We start from the raw sequence: 20417 nt of genomic DNA, 5'->3' as shown, positions 1-20417 counted from the left end.
CCCTGACATGCCAGAACACCAATCGGGCACTTCTAAATTTTTTTTAAAAATAACTAAAAATTGCTCCCAGGTGCATAGCTCCCTTCCCTTGGGTGCTGAGCCCCCCAAATCCCCCCAAAACCCACTCCCCACAACTCTAGACCACTACCATAGCCATAAGGGGTGAAGGGGGGCACCTACATGTGGGTACAGTGGGTTTTGTGGGGGGGGGGGGTTGGAGGGCTCCCATTTACCACCACAAGTGTAACAGGTAGGGGGGATAGGCCTAGGTCCACCTGCCTGAAGTGCACTGCACCCACAAAAAACTGCTCCAGGTACCTGCATACTGCTGTCAGGGAGTTGGGTATTACATTTGAGGCTGGCATAGAGGCTGGTAAAAAAATGTGTAAAAATTGTTTTTGGGAGTGGGAAGGGGTTGGTTACCACTGGGGGAGTAAGGGGAGGTGATCCCCGATTCCCTCCGGTGGTCATCTGGTCAATTGGGGCACTTTTTTGAGGCTTGGTCCTAAAAATAAATGGACCAAGTGAAGCTGGCCAAGTGCTCGTCACAGCCGGCCTTCTTTTTTCCATTAACGGCCAAAGCCGACCATCTCGTAACCACGCCTCCATCCCACCTTCCGTACCCTGCCAAAATGCCCCCTTTAACTTTGGCCGGCCCTCCAACGGAAAGCAGTTGGCACTGGCCAAAATCGGCTTTCCATTATACCGATTTGGCTGGGTTCAGGAGATGGCCGGCCATCTCCCGATTTGTGTCGGAAGATGGCCGGAGATCTCTTTCAAAAATAAGCTGGTTGGCACGCGTCCAATATGTGCATGGTAGTCAGGTGGTAACTCCATTTTGGCATGCATTGGGCATGCGTAGATGCTTACACAGCTTAGTAAATGGGCCCCTTAATGTTGTGTTGCTCTGTATATATGTATGGTTAATATGAAAACCAAAATATTTTTTATACAATCATCTGGTTAAAAGTTCTAACAGTTTTCAAACTGTAAAAACTGAAAATGTTATTTACGCAGCATGGAGGGGCATAATCGAATCATAAAGGTTAAATGAACTAGAATATCTATAAACCCAATTAGTCACCAGACGGTGGCACTTTCAGTCTAATACCTAGAGCTGAAAAACATAAGTAAAGCATAGTAAAGCCGAAACCTACCATTCTCCAGAAAATGGAAGCATGTAACCACACACTTCAGTATCGCTGGAAAAAAATGACAATGAAGCCAGTGTTACTTATGCTCGTTCAAAGTTCAAAGGGCAAATAATTACCGCCAATATAATCTGCTCCATTTGTTTCCACATACTCATGAATTGTATACAAGTACACAGAAACTTATCAAAGCGCATACAGTACTTGTATTAAGAGAAAATTTTATGAGAGGTATTTATGAATATATAAATGTATATATGCACAAAAAAATCATTTTTGAAATTTGCCCATAAGCCTCCAGATTCTATATATGGCACACAAAATTGCATGCTGAAATTTGGTGCGCATCGGGTACGTTCCATAATTGCATGCACAACTTAATTGATAAATGAGCAGTTAATAGGCAATAATTGGGTGCAAATAATCAATTATTGGTGCTAATTAACAATAAAATTTTGCATGAGCATCTTCTTAGTTGGGATTCTATGAAGACGCAAGTGTACATTTTCTGCATGGATCTAAAAAGAGGGTGTGGTTGTGGGAGGAGCATGTGTAGATAAGGGTTGTTCCTAGAAATTGCACACAGTGCTATAGAATATGGCAGATCCGTGCCTAATGTAAGTGTGAGAATTCACATCAAGTGTCAGCTGGTGTAAATCCTTTTTTGGGTGGCACTATTTATAGAATAACGTGCAGTGCTAATTTTGTTCGGCATCCAAATTTGGATGTCATTTACAGATTCCATTTCTATATGCCTAAATGCATGCATAGCATTCAAATGCATACCAATTTGCAACACAATTACTGTGGAAGTGCAGAAACTTTGTCTGTATCCCTGCAGAGTCTATCCCTAAGTTGCCACTAGAAATTGCAACTTGTATCTATGGTTCCCCTTTTCATGACATTCTAGGTTGTACAGCAGAATACTAAGAAGTACAGTATATTGCCTGAGGTATACAGTAAAAGGTTCACAGTATTTCAGATGCTCACAACTTATACATTCTTAGGGCACTGAAAAAGTGCCAGCATTTTATACTGTAGCTGGTGTGCCAAGTATGGAAAAGCCTGCTGGGCAAAGACTGAAGTAGGTTTTTATCTGAACTTGGTCTAGAACTCATTAGTATGGTGTGTTGATTGTCTCAGCAAAAGGAAATGTCAGCATAAGTCTAATTAAGACTAATAATGCTCTTATTTAATGACAAGTTGTAAGATAAAATATTCTCTTCATAATTCTCATACTCACACTTTATATGTTCTTCCCTGGTGTTAAAAAGTCAAGTTAGAAAATCATAATGAAAGAATCTTAGAATTATATTGGAGGATATTAACTTTTCTTCATTTTCCAATGAGAATAACATTTTCTGAGTAAGGTGGTCTTGTTCCAGTAAATTTGATATGCTTTAGGCTCAAGGTGAAAGAAAGTAATGTTATTAACAATCATTGCAATCCTATCTACTGTTTCCACTAATGTGAGTTGGAAATCACTTCTATGGTATACTTATTTTTATTGCAGCATTACTTTGATGTTTAAAAAGTTGCTTTACAATTTTTACTGCTCTGCCAATAAAACAAGCAACAAGTGCCTAGCTCATTAGCTATAAAAACTTCCACCTGAAACATTCATTTTCTTTGCCAAAATGAAAACTGTCTAGATCAGTATTCCTCATTGCAGGGGCCCTCACTGGTCCTGGGTATGACTCCCTCTCTTGTCTCATATATTTCCCCCCACCTTGTCCAGAAGCTTGCTACTGTTACTCGCTCCAGAACAACTGTTATATTTTTCCTTTAGGACTGTATGATTCTCACTGAGGGGCCTTTTTACTATGCCACGTAAGCATCTACGCACGCCCAAAGTGTGCCAAAATGGAGTTACTGCTTGGCTACCGTGCGGCTCTTACAGTAATTTCATTTTTGGCGTGTGTCCAATATGCTCATCCAAAAAAATAATTTTTATTTTTGGATACACGTATTGGACGTGCGCCAAGTGGCATTTGATGCATGCAGGTCATTACTGCCTGGTTACCACATGAGACTTTACCACTAGGTCAATGGCTAGAGGTAAGGTTTCAAACCCAAAATGGACGCACGGCAATTTCATTTTGCTGCATGTCCGTTTTTGGCAAAAATTTTAAAAAGGCATTTTTTTACAGGTGTGCTGGAAAATGATTTTGTGTGTGCCCAAAACATGCGTCTACACTACCACAGGCCATTTTTCAGCGCACCTTTGTAAAAAGACCCCTGAGTTCGAGTTATAAAGCATACAAATTCCCATACTATTCTTGCAAGACTGTGTGAACAGGAAGTAGATTGCACACCTCGTGGATCAAAATCACTGAGAGCCACACGGTGCTAGAAGAAAACAGAACCTATACTAGAGCTAGTGCCTGCAGGAAGACTCTGCAACAAGTCAAGGGGCATTAGCAAACCTGGTGGAGAACTAGCTTGGAGGGATTGGGGACAGGATGGACATATGGTGAAAGAGAAACATTTTGGAAAGACATTGATTATAGAAATGTCAGTCCCAAGTGACTACTGAGTGACTAGTGTGGAGAGAAAAAATTATCTTCAATATCAGGAAATGCAGTCTGAGGCAAAGAAAATGTGGCAGAAGGATATGGAAATATTCCTTAGTTTTGAGTGCCACAGGCCTCATTAAGAAAAGTTTCCAAGCTGAGGAGTAGCTTGATTTATTTAAAATTTTATAACCTACCAAAATCAACATCCACAAATGGTTAATGCAGCAGCCTGAGAACCAGGGGATTCAGGTTCAATTCACACTGCAGCTCCTTGTTACTCTGGGCAAGTCACTCTAGGACCCTTTTACTAAGCTGCGCAAAAAGTAGCCTGTGGCAGTGCAAGCACATTTTTTGGGAGTTTGCTGGGCCAGTTATTTGCTGCATCCTGGAAAAAGGGCCTTTTTTAAGGGGCCCGAAAATGGACGTATGGCAAAATAAAAACCAACACATGTCTAGATTTGGTCTGAGACCTTACCAACACCCATTGACTTAAAGGTAAGGTCTCACACAGGTCCACTGTCATTTACTGCCTGGTAAGGGGAAATGGGACTTGATATACTGCCTTTCTGTAGTATTTTGCAACTACATTCAAAGTGGTTTACATATATACAGGTTGTACCTGGGGCAATGGAGAATTAAGTGACTTGCCCACAGTCACAAGGAGCTGCAGTGAGAATTGAACCCAGTTCCCCAGGATCAAAGTCCACTGCACTAACCACTAGGCTACTCCTCCTGGTAAGTGCTGCACAGAAGAAAATAGAAAATATTTTCAACCACATGTTTTCTGCCGTGCCAAATTCAGAATTACCACCCAGAGCACGGGCCCCTCTGCTATCTATTGTCCCCAGGTACAAAATAAGTACCTGTACATTATATGTAAACAGCTTTGATTGTAACTATAGAAAGGTGTAAGAAAGCAGCAAGGCAGACTGTTCACTAGATCCAGGATGGAAAAAAAACAAACAAAAAAAAGAAGCAGACCTTATGAAGAGCAAGCTGTTTTTATTAGTACATAAAAGATCTCAGGCTGCTTTCCCCAGTGTGTCAGGGTGCCTGTGTCACTGCTTCTGTTGTCTTGGGGTGCCTGCAGGTCAGGTGGGTTGATTTCCTGCTGAGTCCTCCGATGCCAGAAGACATCAGTCTTCTTAAGAATGTGCATGCATGGAGAACCACCATTTAAATTGCCAGTGACAAGGAGTCTCAAGGATGCCTGATGATGATGACATCAGAAGCTGGGGACTTTATAAGGAACCTACGGACTCCCCTTCATTTGCTTAGCAACAGGTCTCCTAGCCTTGCCTGGTGGAGTTGCTTCGCTTTGTTCCTGTGTCTGCCTTGATCCCTGTCCTGTTCCAGTCTGAACTTCCAGCCTGCCTGCTCCTGCTACAGCACATCTCTCTAGACTGCCTATCCTGTTCTAGCCTATCTCTCCAGCCTGCCTGCTCTTGTTCCAGTACAACTGCCCAGCCTGCCTGTCCTGTTCTAGTACATGACTCCAGCCTGCCTGCCCCTTATTCCAGTCCGTCTCTTCAGCCACCTGCCCTGACTCCTTGGTCACGGTCTGCCATGACACCTGGGATTGTTTGGACTTTCTTGAGCCTCTTCTGTACCACTGTTGGTATCTGACCAGCTCGCCTGTGTTTGGCCTCTGTTCTGCACTCCCTACTCTCCTGGTGAACCTCTAGTGTTGACTTGCCTGATCCTAGTCTGGGCATGACTCGCTGCCACTAGTCGGGGCCTACCTAGCCTTTGGATTAATTAGGCAGTGTTAACTCAGCTATGGCCCATGACATAATTTTAATAATTCTGACACATTCATTTGTAGAGTTTAGACATAGCATGTTAGAATTTGTAATGTTTTAAAAGAAATTGGATTTCCCTACATGTATAATCACTGCCTGAGGCTTTTCCATTGAGTCTATAAATGTATGGTATCATTGGAATACATATGCATCCCAGCTTAAAATGCTTAGTGTTTGCGGCAATTTAGGACTTTTTTTTTTTCAATTTGAGAACATTGATTTTATTCCTAAAGTGCTGCTGTATGAGACCACATTTAAAAAAAAATAAGTTTTAGGCACTCTGTTTTTTTTTTTTTTTTGTGGGGGGGGGGGGAATTGGCAGTTTACAAACAAATGTATTGACTGCATTTGTGTTTTTAATAATTCTGACACATTTGTTTGGCGTCTTGTAGATGTTTTATTTTATTTTTAGTTTGTCAATTTTTTTTTAAACTTTGTTACTAATTTAGAGACAATGAACTTTGACCCCATGAGAGGAAGGGTTTAAAGGTGTGAGTCAGAGGCTGTGTGGCTTGTTATATGTTAGTCATGCCATATGTATACTCTGTGGTATTACTACTGGATAAGTTATTTGGGGCTTCTTTTTAAAAAGCCACGCTACCGATTCTTGGTGCGGCAAATGAGAAGAAGCCCATTTAATTCCTATGGGCTTCCTCTCATTTGCTGCACGAGAATCGCTAGCATGGCTTTGTAAAATAAGTCCTTGATACCTTATTTATTAACCTCGATATAGTTTGGATCTTTGTTCTTTATATTGTTGTGCTTTGTAACAGTGATTTATTTATTTTTATCTTTTAAGAGATCCTGATTAACCTTTTAAGAACAATCCTTTCATGTTAGTGTTTGGATTACTGTGAGTAGAAATCCTCTTGTTTTTGTTTTTAATATTTGTATTTCTTTTTAAAATGTTATTATCGATGATATGTTTTATATTTTAATTGCCCCTGACACAGCCCTTTGTTGGGGCAAAATGTGATTCATGTTGAGCTATTGTAAGATTGCTGAGTTTATATTAAAGTTACTTCAATACCAAGATTGCTGTGCTTGTATTGTGCTGCTTTGGATTGCTGTCTGCTGTTTGCACACTACAGGTTCCTCTTTCTTATTTTTGACCAAATTACTACTTATACTTTCTGCCTTCCCACCCCATTCCCCACCTTTCTACCTACTCATTCACCAGTTCCTTAGCCCCGATCTTCCTCTGCTTCCCAGCTCTCCAATCCCAACACATTCACCTCATTTTCCACCAACCCCTTACCCAATTACCTGTCACTTTCTACTCCGCTCCCAATTCCCTTCTCACACCCTTTCCTGACTCATAACACTCCCAATATCTTATTACTTGGCTCATTGGGGCAGCTTAGCCAATGTTATTAACCTCCCCCCCCCCCCTGCAAAAGCAGAGGGCTGCTTAACATTGGCACTCACACTTTCCATTCCCATTTCTAATGTATTCAACTCATAAATTGCACCAATACTATTTTGCAAGTGGCAAAACTTTGGCCACAGGTTTATTTAGTGTAACATAACTTTAACAAGAGCAACTCCAACCTTACATCAACTTTCCTTCCCCCCTCACCCACACAGCTAAATGGGACCACACTAGCTGCCCCCTTTATTCCCAAAAAGGTTTAACTCTCTCTCCACTCACTACACACACGTCACATGGTGCCACAGGGTCATGCATGTTCTTGTGGCAATAATGTATATGAGCCACAATTTAATAGGCCTGCATTGCCCACATATCACTCCAAGATTCTGACTGATTTACCTTCCCTTTTCTTCCCCACCATATGCAATGAGAGCTATTAGCTTGTCACTGCTTCCCCCACACTCAGAGCTATGGCTTGGCTGCACTATAATAAGTATCCAATATATCCTGAATGTCACTTAAGAAAATAGATTATCTAAACTTATATCAGATAAATGCCCCCAATCTGGGCGATAAAGCCCAGGGCAGTCCCTGGTCAGCAAGTCATGGGACAAAATCATCCCCCTCAGAGCATTCACAAAATGGGCCACATCTGTATTGACCCACTTCAGCAATCATTCAACTGCTTTAACTTTTCTCACCCTTTGCCACATCAGATGAGGAACAATATTAGGCCAGACAAATAGTGTAAAGGGGAAGTAACAAGCGGCTATAAAAAAAGGTTCACTTAATCATGTGGATGAACTCTACTCCTTTGACAGCAAAATGTACCACTACCAGCTGATGGGAAGAAAAACACATTGCTTTCAAGAACACCAGCAAGAGCTGCCTCCACAACATGCCTTGAAGGCCAAGCCAACTAATGTGGATTCCCAGAGCAGACAAACCCAAATTGTTTCCCCAATGTGATTCCTTCAAGCTCTTCTGAGCCCAGTAGACATAGGAATGTCGGCAAGGCATCTGAAGCAGAAATTAAAGGCAGCAAATTAACACCAAACTTACATCTGACCCACCCTCACATAGCCCTTATAACAGTCAAATTGTCAGTGAGCCAGTCTTTTTAGCAGAGCTAGGGAACCCCCTCCTGTGCAGCAAATGAAGCAGTCCCAATACAAAAAGAATGAGTCCTATTTAAATGGGGGTCTCATCCTATTGCCGCAAATCCCCACTTTAACATTGCAGCAAACTGATAGCAAGTTAAGTGGGAGCCACCCTGGTGCACCAACCAATGCAATGCCCCCCCCTGAGGGCGTAAGAGTATGTAGTCCCAAGCACAAGGCACATGACATGATAGTAGTGAAGTGGAGCTCCACAGAACCACCCATGCTCGTTTTCCAGACTGATCCATCTTAGATTGTCCAATATGGAGCCACAGTACCCAGAACTGAAAAAGCTTGTCCTGTATTTACAAACCAGACTCCCCAAGCACCCATATACATGGTGCCACCAATTTCCCCCACATGCAAAGCTTCATAAAAGTCCACAGAGAATGCCACCCAAAATAAACAGGCCTCAAAAGGAGAGGTACACTCTTATCCACAGGATAAAAATTATGGATAAGGTGGGATTTACCTGGCTCTTTTTTAGGGATGACATCCAAAGGATACACCACAAAATCTTCTAAGGGATACTCCATGAATGATCCCACAATATGCCCAAGATCCAATTCCTTCTTTAGCTTCTGATACATGACAGACCGGTGCCGATATATCAAAGGAGTGTTGCTGTTATCATGAACCAAATGTAGGCCCTGAAATGAAATAAGAAATCCCTCATAAAACCCCAACCATAACAATTCAGCCACCTACCTATCAGGATAACTCTGGAGCCACTGACCTTGGACTGCTAAACTAATAGGGGAGAGTGCCTTGCTCTTAAAACCCAGAGGTTCCAAGCAACCCTACATGCCCTCCTTGACCCATTGGAAGACTAGATACACTCCTTTACACTGGGTACATCTATGGGGAAATCGACACAAGGCTCTGTCACATTGCCCTGCATTGAATTGAAAACAAACTCGGCCCCCGGGTCCAACCTGTGGCCAACCTATAGCCAAACAAGCCCCAATTGTCTAACACCTCTGGATGGCAGCCTAGTGCCAGATTTTCCCAATAGGGATGGTGCAGCAACACCCCTTAGGGTGAGGCAAACCTTGAGGGAGTGGCTCCATGAAACAAATGAGTCAGAGTGAGTCAGAGTCATTTCAGTCAGCCAAACATCAACATTGCAATATCCCCATGCCTCTGATTTATCTCTCACAAGGCCCTTGTGAAACTGCTCATCATAATTGAGCCAGGCCCATCCCTCATATGATTTATAAGACTGTAAAAAATACTCGAACAGACCCTATAGGGTGGGCTTAGCTTCCCTGAGCACACTTGAAAAAACACATGGAAACCTGATAGCCAATTTGATGGGCACCTGTGCTTTTTTTTCTTCTTACCCTCCTTTTAACTCTTTTCTTTTCTCATAGCAGAACCTTCCTGATCCTGTACATAAGTATTGCCATAATGAGAAAGACCAAAGGTTCATCAAGCCCAGCATCCTGTTTCCAACAGTGGCCAATCCAGATCACAAATACCTGGCAATATCCCAAAAAGTACAAAACATTTTATACTGCTTATCCCAGAAATAGTGGATTTTCCCCAAATCCATTTAATAACGGTCTATGGACTTTTCCTTTAGGAAGCCATACAAACCTTTTTTAAACTCCACTAAGCTAACCGCCTTTACCACATTCTCTGGCAACAAATGTAAATAAATCAACACACTTGCTGCACAGGACACTGTCACCATTTCTGAGAAATGACACAATCCAATGGTGCAAGTTCACTAACAGTATACCCTTTATGTGAAATATGAGCTGCAACTGCTCTCATGCTGAACCTAGCCAGAACAGGCACTCCCCCACTATCACATCAGTAAGCTCATCAGACAAGAATGAAGATCCAATGACTCTGAGGAGTCCCAGGAGTCTGAGGATATCCAGGCTTGCATAGGGTCCCCCATGGAAGCTCGGAATTGATATTTCTACACAATGAGGGGCTTGACTACATGTTTAAGAGATAATAAAAAGTTTTGGTCTCACAAGTGCTGATCCAAAGACCTGCGCTTACTATGAACCCACCTCCCCTGTTCAGTTTGCACCCTGTCACCCCCATCCCCAGAAAAAACCCTATCTCCAACCACACAACCATTCCCCTCCCACAGATCAACCATAAGGTCAAAGAACACTGTGAAAGGACCCGTCCCTGACCATGCCTGCAGCACTAGACACATCAATTCCAATGGGAACAAGAAAGGATGGGTCCGCAGCAATCACCCCAGATGCTGCCTGATCCCTACCCCAGGTCTGAATTCATGATATCCCCTAGCAGTCCCTTTTTGCCCTTTCTCCCCTGTGTCCACCCTCCTCTTGGCACCCCAACTCCCCTAGACCCTCTAGCTACCACCCCTACTGTACTCACACCTAGTACCCATCGCCAACACTGTCAACTCACCCACCACCAGGATATCACAGCCAAGATTCCACATGCATCCCCAAACCAACAACCTCGGACTCACACTACAACTGAGAGCTCACCCGCTCAGGTGATACCACCAATGCTTCCACAGCTGGTTTACCTCTCTACTCATGGCCCAACTCCCAATTAAAGGCCAAGGTGATACTCTGCCACTCCATCCACCTGCCCGCTCCAGAGTGTGTGCCCCAACAAAGCCCCTTCTCTGCTCCAGACTAGCCCTTGATCCTATCTCTTTCAATCTGCTATTTAATATCCCATCATACAGAGTAAGAAGGGCTATAGATAACTCTAATAACATTAACACTGAGGACTGATTTTCTAAACCCTACAAATTTGTCACCTATTAATGCCATCAACACCAACTCATCACTTTGGCTTGAACTGAATGCTGAGTCATGATCTAATTTTCAACCCTCAAACATTGTTGAACTTGTGTCAAATGTATGGCAGCTGTCATAGGGAATGAAGCTGGAAAAAGAGAATGAACAATATTATTACTAATGCTATCCAATTATAGCAGATTGAAGTAGATCCCAGGGATATGAAGTAACTCAATAAAAGTGATACTGGAACTAGAATCTTGTTAACTCAAAGGCCTCTAACTATTAGACCACATCTTGTAAGTAAATATGAAGCCTGATTTTGTATAGGCTATCTAGGTATGAATAAGGACATCCAAGTTGGGACATTCTCAATTCCCCAATAGGACGTTCACAATTCACCAAGTATTTTACAAGAGGCTCTGCTGAATGTGAAGCTATTTACAAAATATATGCAATGATGATGGTAAATATAGGTTTATTTGCCGGCAATTCCAGAAACAACAGCCATTTTAGAAAGAAACAGGTAGAAAAAAAAAGTTCCCCTGGTTCTCGCCAACTGTACAAACCATTAGGTTACTCCTCCAGTAAGTGAGGATTAACATGTAAATGCAGACAAATACACATATTAAGTGCTGATCTTGGCAACATACACATGTATGTATTTATGTATTTGTTGGGATTTATTATCCACCTTTATGAGGAGATTCACCCAAGGCAGTGTACAGCAGGTACAGTTTAACACAAAACTTACAATTTTGTTAACTTCAAAACAATAGTAAAATATCCAAGTATAAACATAAATACAATAACAGGTAAACTTGAAAGCAGTAAATTAAAACCTAATAATAGAACTACCGTGAAACAGTATCAAAAATATACATATCTAACAGCACTGGAATTCAAAGAGATATAATACAATGTTAGCATAATACTAATGATACACCTAATAAGCATGCATTAGAACATTCAACTAACATAGACATGATGCTAATGATTTTCTACAATACAGGTTACCATTTAAGGGACTGATCTAAGTTACATTGTGTGCAGCAAGCTAGCCCAAGGTGCAGAATGAGTGTATAGTCAGTCACCCTATGTATTAAAGGCATGGGAGAAGAGGATGTCAAAAAGTCTTTAATTCTAAGAAACATAAAAACGACCCAACACCAACATGTTTTGGCACAAAAGGCCTGCCTCAGGGATCAAATGAATCTCTTATAGTGTTGAGAACAAAAACATACAAGAGATGAAGTCAAGGTCCTGGCTGTTGAACCGCTGTGTAATCCTTTCTTGCATGTATCATATCACTGACGGTTGCCAGTTTGATGGTGGTTGTATCACAGCATTTCTCTACTAAGGATTACACAGTAGGACCTTGACGTCATCTCTTGTACGTTTTTGTTTTCAACAATACAAGAGATTCATTTGACCCCTGAGGCAGGCCCTTTGTGCCGAAACACGGCCATGTCAGGTCATTTTTATGTTTCTTAGAATTAAAAACCTTTTGACATCCTCCTCGAGTCCACCTCACTGTGTTGTTTGTTATTCTCCTGCACTGCCCAGGAGTTGCACACTTCCTACAACAGTGCAAATTGGAGTTATGGCTGCAGAAATATTGTGTTACAATATGCTCATCAAACAAAGCGACCGTTTTACTAAAGCTTAACATGCACTAATGGAATTAGCACGTGCTAAATGCTAAAAGCCTATTTTATACCTAAGGGCTTCTTAGCATTTAATGCAAGCTAAGTTTTAGTAAAATGGCAACAAAATAATTTAATTCTTAATGTTTGTCTATTGCTAGGGAAAGAATAGCGGAGGAGTAGCCTAATGGTTAGTACAGTGGCCTGACAAAGAAGGGAACTGGGTTTGATTCCCTCGGCATCTCCCTGTGACTCAGGCAAGCCATTTAGGGGCCCTTTTACAAAGGCGTGCCAAAAAGTGGCCTGCATTACTTTCAGCAGATGCTTTTCCCACACGCTCAGGCCACCTCTTAGCATGTCTGCCAAAAAGATGTATTTTTATTTACGGCAACAATGGCAAGGTGCTAAGTCCAAAATTAGTGCCTGGTCATTTCCCATGTGAGCTCTTACTACCTGCTATTTACTTGACAGTAAGGGCTCATACGCTGACCCCATGGTAATTGGGCAGCGTGTGGCAATGTGGCCACACTGACAATTACCTCTGGGAATGCCCCCTGTGGTAGAAAACAGAAAATTATTTTCTACCGTGGGAAACTGTGTGTGCCAACTTCGGAACTCCTGCCAGGCTCCTGCGCTTCTCCGGCGGCAGGGCTGATTTTGCACACACTACCCGCCTGGTAGCCCTATTGTGCCTGTGTAAAAGGGCTTCTTAACCCTCCATTGCTCCAGGTACAGAATAAATACCTGTCCATAATAGGTAAACTGTTTTGATTGTAACCCCAGAAAGGCAGTTATATCAAATCCCATCCCCTTTCCCTTCCCTTTATCACACAACTACAATATAGCAATCTCTCTTAACATCATTACAATAAATATATAAATTCAAAGTCTAATATAAAAATACATAATACAATGGCTGGCAATATCATCATAAGCATAGCAAGACACATTAAGCTAGTGGCTCCCAAACCTGGCCCTGGAGGCCCCCCAGCCAGTCAGGTTTTCAGGATATCAACAATAAGTATTCATAAGGAGGCAGTGCATGCAAATCTCTCTTATGAATATTCATTGTAGATATCCTGAAAACCTGACTGGCTGGGGGGCCTCCAGGATCAGGTTTGGGAACCACTGCATTAAGCAAACATTTCCATGTTTAACCAACTCAAATCCCCTCTCATGCTTAGAGCTATTCCATTTCCAAATCTCCACAGATCTGTTCTCAGCCTGACCAGCCTAGTTTCGAAGCTATTCCTAATGTGCATGTTTAAGATAAATTGCCATGTATTGTTTCCATTGAGTGCAATTATATCTAAAGCATATTAATTAGGGATATCCTGGAAACCAGAATCTTTGGGAAGCAGTACCAAGGAGAGTTTGGAGAAGCACCGTGTTAAATCTATTGGAATGCCAATTCTGACAATATTGCTGGAAGCCTATGCTCCAAACTTCCTTTTCTTACATATAACTTTAAAACAGAATGTCTTCTTTTTCAGCTTATATCCATGTCTGTTAGCCATAGACTTACTATTTTTTCAAATGTCAGCTAACCCTTAACTTTCTGATCTAATTCCTTTTGTATGCCTTTACTGTATAGAAAATTGACCTCGAGTTTTAAGCCTGTTTTTATTTCTGAGATCATCTTGACCTGTATCCAGTTTTATTGTTCTCCATCTGTCCCTCTCCAATAACTTTATATCTTTCTCAAGTTGTTAGTTGAAGATCATGTTGTTTCTTTATTCAAGTCCTGTCCTCTGAGATTTAGTCCTAAGCCCTCTTCAGGTTTTAGTCCATGTGAGGCTATCATGACTTTATAGCCACTTAATTCACTGAACTGTTCAGCAAGGGTTAAATGTAAACAAAGGTCTCAAAAAAAAATCCTGTTATTTTGAAGCATCATCCTCAGTGAATGAAACCAATATTTTTAGTTAATACACTTTTATTTATCCATGACACGGAATTTTAAAACGTTGATTTGCAACATGAAGATGACATTCTGTATCAACTTAATTTAAATCATGCAATACAATGCAGACCATTTCCAATTTGTTCATGTTAACACCACCCCAGAATCCAAAATTCAAAGCACTTAATAGCATAATTGGAACTCCTTATCTAAAATGCAATTTCTAAATGCTAAATTTAACTGGTGACACTACTTCTGAGGTATCTTAGACAAAAAGAGTGAGTAAAATAAAAGAATAGCATTTGAAACATTTTAATGATATTATATTACTTCCAAACACTGCTAATGCTTCTGATGATTAATTACATAATTACTTTTCTCAATATTTTTCATTTCCTCATTACTTAAATTAGTAAGCATTTGCTTTAGCAAAAAAAAAAAAAAGCCTAAATTAAAGAAACAGTGATTACACATTAATTTTATACCTCCATAGAACTCCTAAGTGGATATAGCAATATATCCATTAACACATTGGCTGCAGTGGCGTTCCTAGGGGCCTGACACCCGGGGCGGATCGCCGATGTGCCCCGCCCCCCGGGTGCAGCGCCCCCCCAGTGCAGCGCCCCCCCCTGGCGAAAGGACACCCCCCCGGGTGCACGCCACTGGGGGGGTGCCATGTGCCGGTCAGCTTACTTCCTTTGCAAACCAGCAAAGTTAGCGTAGCGAACTCGGAGCCCACAGGCTGAATTGAGGAGCAGTTGCTGCCCACACAAGTGGAAACTGAGATGGTGTATGGAGCTCTGAGTGGGTAAGGGGAACCCAGCTCAAGAGCTGGTACCTGTACAGGAGAAGTCTGTTCAAGGCCAGGATACAGCTCCAGAAGTGCATCACTGGAATGAGGACAGCATAAAGGGTCTGTGCCTGAGAGAAGTGTATTGGAATCAGATGAGTTGATAACAGCCTTGGATTGTTTTAGCCCTGGGATGATTAAATGACAAAATATCCGTAAATGTGTAAATACTAAAGTTGCTAAGAAGATCGAGTTTGGAACACAGGGTGAGATTGTACTACAAAGTCTTGAATGGACAGGAGGAGTTACATTGTACATATAGAGTCATAAGACAATGATTTATCTGCTGGTTGCAGAAAGTTCAGTAAAACTGAGTTTGCATTAAATCAACATTCTTGGAGCAGCGTGTGACTTCTTTGGCAGTGGGAGTGAGGATGATTGCTCTCTGAACTGGTAAAGTAACATTTAAAATCCTGCACTTAATTTCCCAGACACTGGATCTCTATTCTGGACTTTTACCTACTCCCAAGCTCAAACTGAATTAACTGTACTGAGTAGAGTATGTGACGTGAATGGATTGTGGCGTGGAAAGTATAGAAAAATAAGATAAACTGTTTCCCTGTGACCTGGCTCAAGAGAAGTTGGAACTGAGCTAGTGGAAGGTTTTGTGGCGAGACCCGGTTACATATGCAAATACATCTCATGCATATTCATTGAGGAAATTCTGAAAACCTGACAGGGTTGCAGCCTTCAAGAACAGAGGTTGCCCACCTCTGCCCTACATCAACTGTTGAGGCCCACTGTGGTGTCCTTTTGTTGTGCTTCATTCACTGCACTTCTTGTTCCCTCAATTCTGTTGACGAGTTGAACAATGGCATTTACACCAGGTTTCAGCTGGCGTAAATACCAGCACTCAACTTTAGGTATGAGAATCAGCTCTAAGCACTATTCTGTAAAGATCACTGCGCTCTGATTTTTATCTTGCATAAATGGGCACCATTTATAGAATTCCCCCCTCCCCCCATTGTGTGCTAAGTGCCCAAATTACAGTGTAGTAATTTTAAAGTCAGCCATTGGACTTTACCAGCATTGAGACATGCAGTTAGCACAGAAGAAAATCCTGCTCTTACCATCTCCTATTCAGAAGGCAGTAAATGCATCATGCTTTCTGCAAGGGTGACTGCATGCTATAAGTTACTATGGGGTCCTTTTATGAAGCTGCGGCAAAAGGCTGTGCGATAAGTGAAGCACTTGCCATGCACCCATTTCAGGGTGGAGCACTTACCGCCACCCATTGAGGTGGCGATAAGGGCTCCCACGCTACCCTGGCGGTAACCGGGCAGCACACAGCATTACCCTGTTACTGCCGGATACACACCGGCACTACAAAATTACAAATATTTTTGTAGCACCAGAGATGGCGCATGCTGGGGGTGGGAACTACCACTAGGCTTCTGCGGTAGCCCGGCGGTACTTCCGTTCTAGTGGTAGCCACCGCTTTGTAAAAAGGCCCCTATGTGCTCACTGCAAGGTGCAGTCCATGTCCATTTCTTACCCCATTCTAGGTTATGCAGTTAGCATGGGAATTAGCAGGTTATGCCACGCCAGCATAGCTACTGTCAGTGTTGCTATCCTCTAACAGTCACCACATGCTAATTCACTTGGTAACTTCATACATCTTAGTAAAAAGAGACCCATTTTTTAATATGTGCTAAATGAAATGCACTAAAACATAACTTGTGTCTCAATAACATCAGCACCCCTATATTTAGGCACAACTATCTATACCAGGTCTATGGTAGGCATAAACTGGCGCACCCATTTATGCCACGGTGTATGCACAACTTATGTTCTGTGAGTTGCACATGTAAATTGATGACATGCCATATACTGCCCATGCTCTACCCACATGCATGCCCCATGCATTAACACATACTACCTTAGAGAATAAGACACAATTTAAACACACAAGGTATGCATAATTGTACACATCCAGTTATAGAATTGCCCTGAATGAAACAAAATAAAAATAGTAGAAGAAACAGATCATTGTACTGATACTGCTGCATGCTGCTGGGTCTGTGACCTGCACCCCAAGGGACTTGTGCTTGTCTGTTCCTGGATTGTACCATCTCCTGATGCAGCCCAGAAGAGGGTGAAATATGGTCTCTTTGGGCAATTTTAAATAAATTTTATTTTTAAGCTTCAATCCTTGTGATCTACTTTTTTTCTACTATTGCTACTGGTTGTAGATCCCATCAGCCTCTCTTGGACTGTCAGTAAATGAAAATATACAAATCTAAAAATATATAGATTATTGCCTTTTCTATGCAAGCATTAGGTCACACACCAATAATGTGACCTACTTTATTAGATCAGCAAAGAAGAGTTAATGAATCTGCTTCTGACGAACACTTCAAATGAAATGCAGAGATTGTTGTGAAGGGGTCAACATTTCAAAAGTGAAAAGAAGTATACTATAGCAATGAAGTCATTCACTTATTTATCCCAATGTCTTTATCCTACCCATCTTGTCTGCTTCTATATCTGAACTTCACTTGCTCCATCTCCCCTGCTGCCTATTAAGGATTTTCATTATAGTGACATTTGTGAGTATCATATCTATGTTATATGAATGTTCTAATGTGTTCCCTATTAAGCTATTTCAATTGTGTCGGCACTATGAGTATCCTGTTATATGAATATTCCTTCATGCTGCCTATTATGGCGTGTCATTAGTATTCTGCTTACACTTATCTTATTGCTGTTATATATAAAGCTTCTACTATGTGTATTGTGTTCAGTTTTGGAGGCTGTATCTTGCTAATGAAATAAAACAACTTGAAGTGGTTCAGAGAAAAGCATCAACAATGGTATGGGGTTTGCATAGCAAGTTGTATGAGAAGAGAATTGATGACCTGAATATGTATACCACGGAGGAAAGGAGAAACAGGGATGATATGATTCAGAATTTGAAAGGTATTAATCTATTAACAAACCTTTTCCAGAGACAGGAAGGTGGTAGAACTAGAGGACATGAATTGAGGTTGAAGAGGGGCTGACAGGAATAATATCAAGAAGTACTTTTTCACTGAGAAGATGGTAGATACCTGGGATAAACATAAAGGAATCCTATTTAGAAGGAATGGATCCAAGGAAGCTTAGTGGTGATTAGGTGCCAACACCAGTAATTAGGAAGCAAAGCCAGTGCTGGGCAGCTATGGTCTGTGCCCTGATCGTGTCTGGACAGATTCAGCTTCAGAAGTTGGAGAACAAGGCCGATTTCAATGGTTTATGCCCTGATCCTGGCAAATCAGATTTGGATGGGCTGGAGTGAGGCTTTTCAGGGGATTTGATGACAACATCAGAAGTTTTAGAACAAAGATAGTGCTGGGCAGATGTCTACAATCTGTGCCCTAAAAATGGCAAGGACAAATCAAGATCATGTATACTTATGAAGTATCACATCATACCTTATGCTATGAGTTTGTGATAGAAAGCAAGAGTAGAAGCAAGGAAAACTTTCCAGCAGGTAACAAAAGAAAAAATGAAAGCAAATACAGGATCAATTAAAAAGACTCTTGAAGAATCAGGGGTGAGGAAGTTCCAAGGAATTGCCTAGGCAAAAGGCACATGAATTATCTAGGCTACACACTGTATTTAAAAGGGAAACTATCACCTTAAAGGAGGAGGAGTTCCAGTTTCCTTGGAGCTATATAAGACTGTCTTCCACTGTTAGGCAGGGTGGAGCTGTTGCACCACTAGACCCTAAGAATACTGTGGCTGCTGAGGAGGCTGATCCTAGGAGGGGAGGAAATGGAGGTTCTGGAGAACTGGTAGACTACAGCATAAGGAGTTGGACTTATCTTAACCAAATCCAAGTGAACTTGTCCTTTTTCACTGCAGTGGGTTAGAGGATAGCAAACTTATTCTGAACTGGAAGTTATCCTGTGGGTAGAACTGTGACAGACTGAGCTAAGTTAGCTAATTGTAGAAATACTGGTTTAAAGTCGGTCAGTCTGAAGACCTGGAAAAGGAAAGGAAAATAGAAGAGTCATTTTAAGACTGTTGCACAACGGGGCTCATTTTTTGAAACAGAAAAAATCCACAAAGTGGCAGATAGATGATTTTTTTTTTTGCCAAAACGTCCAAATCACTATTTTTGAAATCCATTTTTAAGACATGTTTCTATGCAGTTCATATGCAGTCCATCCAAATCACAAGGGGTCATGGCAGAGGCTTGTTGGGGCAGGATTTGGATGTTCCCAAAACTTGGATATTTTTCTGCTGTAATGGAAGAAAATAAATACATCCAGGGCTAAAGGTTAGATGGTTTGTTTGAGACCTATTTCAGTCATGACTAAGTCTCAAAAGGTACTCTAAACTACCACTGGAGGATTTAAGGCATTACCTCCTTACTCTCCTAGTGGTTACTGACCCCCTCCTACCCCACCAAGGATGTGAAAGAAACAGTATACACTAGCCTTTGTAGCAGATTCAGATGTTATGGCCAGTCCTATTAGAGTAGTAGGCTGGTCCCTAGAGTTGCCAGTGCTTGGTGCAATGCACTGTAGAGAAGAGAACCCAGACCCATATCCCACTCTGTTACACTTGTGGTGGGAAGTATAGGCCCTCCAAAACCCACCAAAATCCTACTGTACCCACATATAGGTGACACCTGCAGCCATAAGGGCTATTGTAGTGGTGTACAGTTGGGTACAATAGGTTTTTGATGGTTTTTGAAAGGATCACCATACAATGTAAATAGGTAATGGTAAGATGTATATCTGGGACTCTTTATGTGAAGTCCACTGCAGTGTCCACTAGGGTGCTTCACTGCTCTGCTAGGATGTCTGTGTGGTCAGTCTACTAAGAATGCTGCCCCCCCCCCCCTCCCGTTACATTCCAATGGCTTGTTTTGTACATTATTCCCCTGGATGCTTTTTTTTCAACAATGATCACAAAAGAAAAATGCACTGAGCACAAAACATCTAGGAAATGGCCATTTTTGAAACAAAAAGAAATATGTTTTTCTGGTCTGAAAATTGCTATGTTTGCCATTTGATTATTGACGTTTTCAACAAAAATAGATCTACAACCTATACTCCAGGAGGATGAATTACTGAAAGAGATATTCCCATCCCCACCAGTACTGGCCTTCCGACAGCCACCCAACTTAAAACACAAGCTAATCAGAAGTAAACTTCCATCACAGACTGAAAAGGAACAGAAGGGCACACTTCCCTGTAATTTATCCAGTTGCAAACTATGCCAAAATATTTCACAGGACCCCAAAGTCATCCACAAAGGAAAGATATTCAACATAAAGGGAT

The sequence above is a fragment of the Microcaecilia unicolor genome, chromosome 4, assembly GCF_901765095.1.
Source record: "Microcaecilia unicolor chromosome 4, aMicUni1.1, whole genome shotgun sequence".
Classification (NCBI taxonomy): Eukaryota; Metazoa; Chordata; class Amphibia; order Gymnophiona; family Siphonopidae; genus Microcaecilia; species Microcaecilia unicolor.
Note: the sequence above shows the minus strand (reverse complement) of the source record.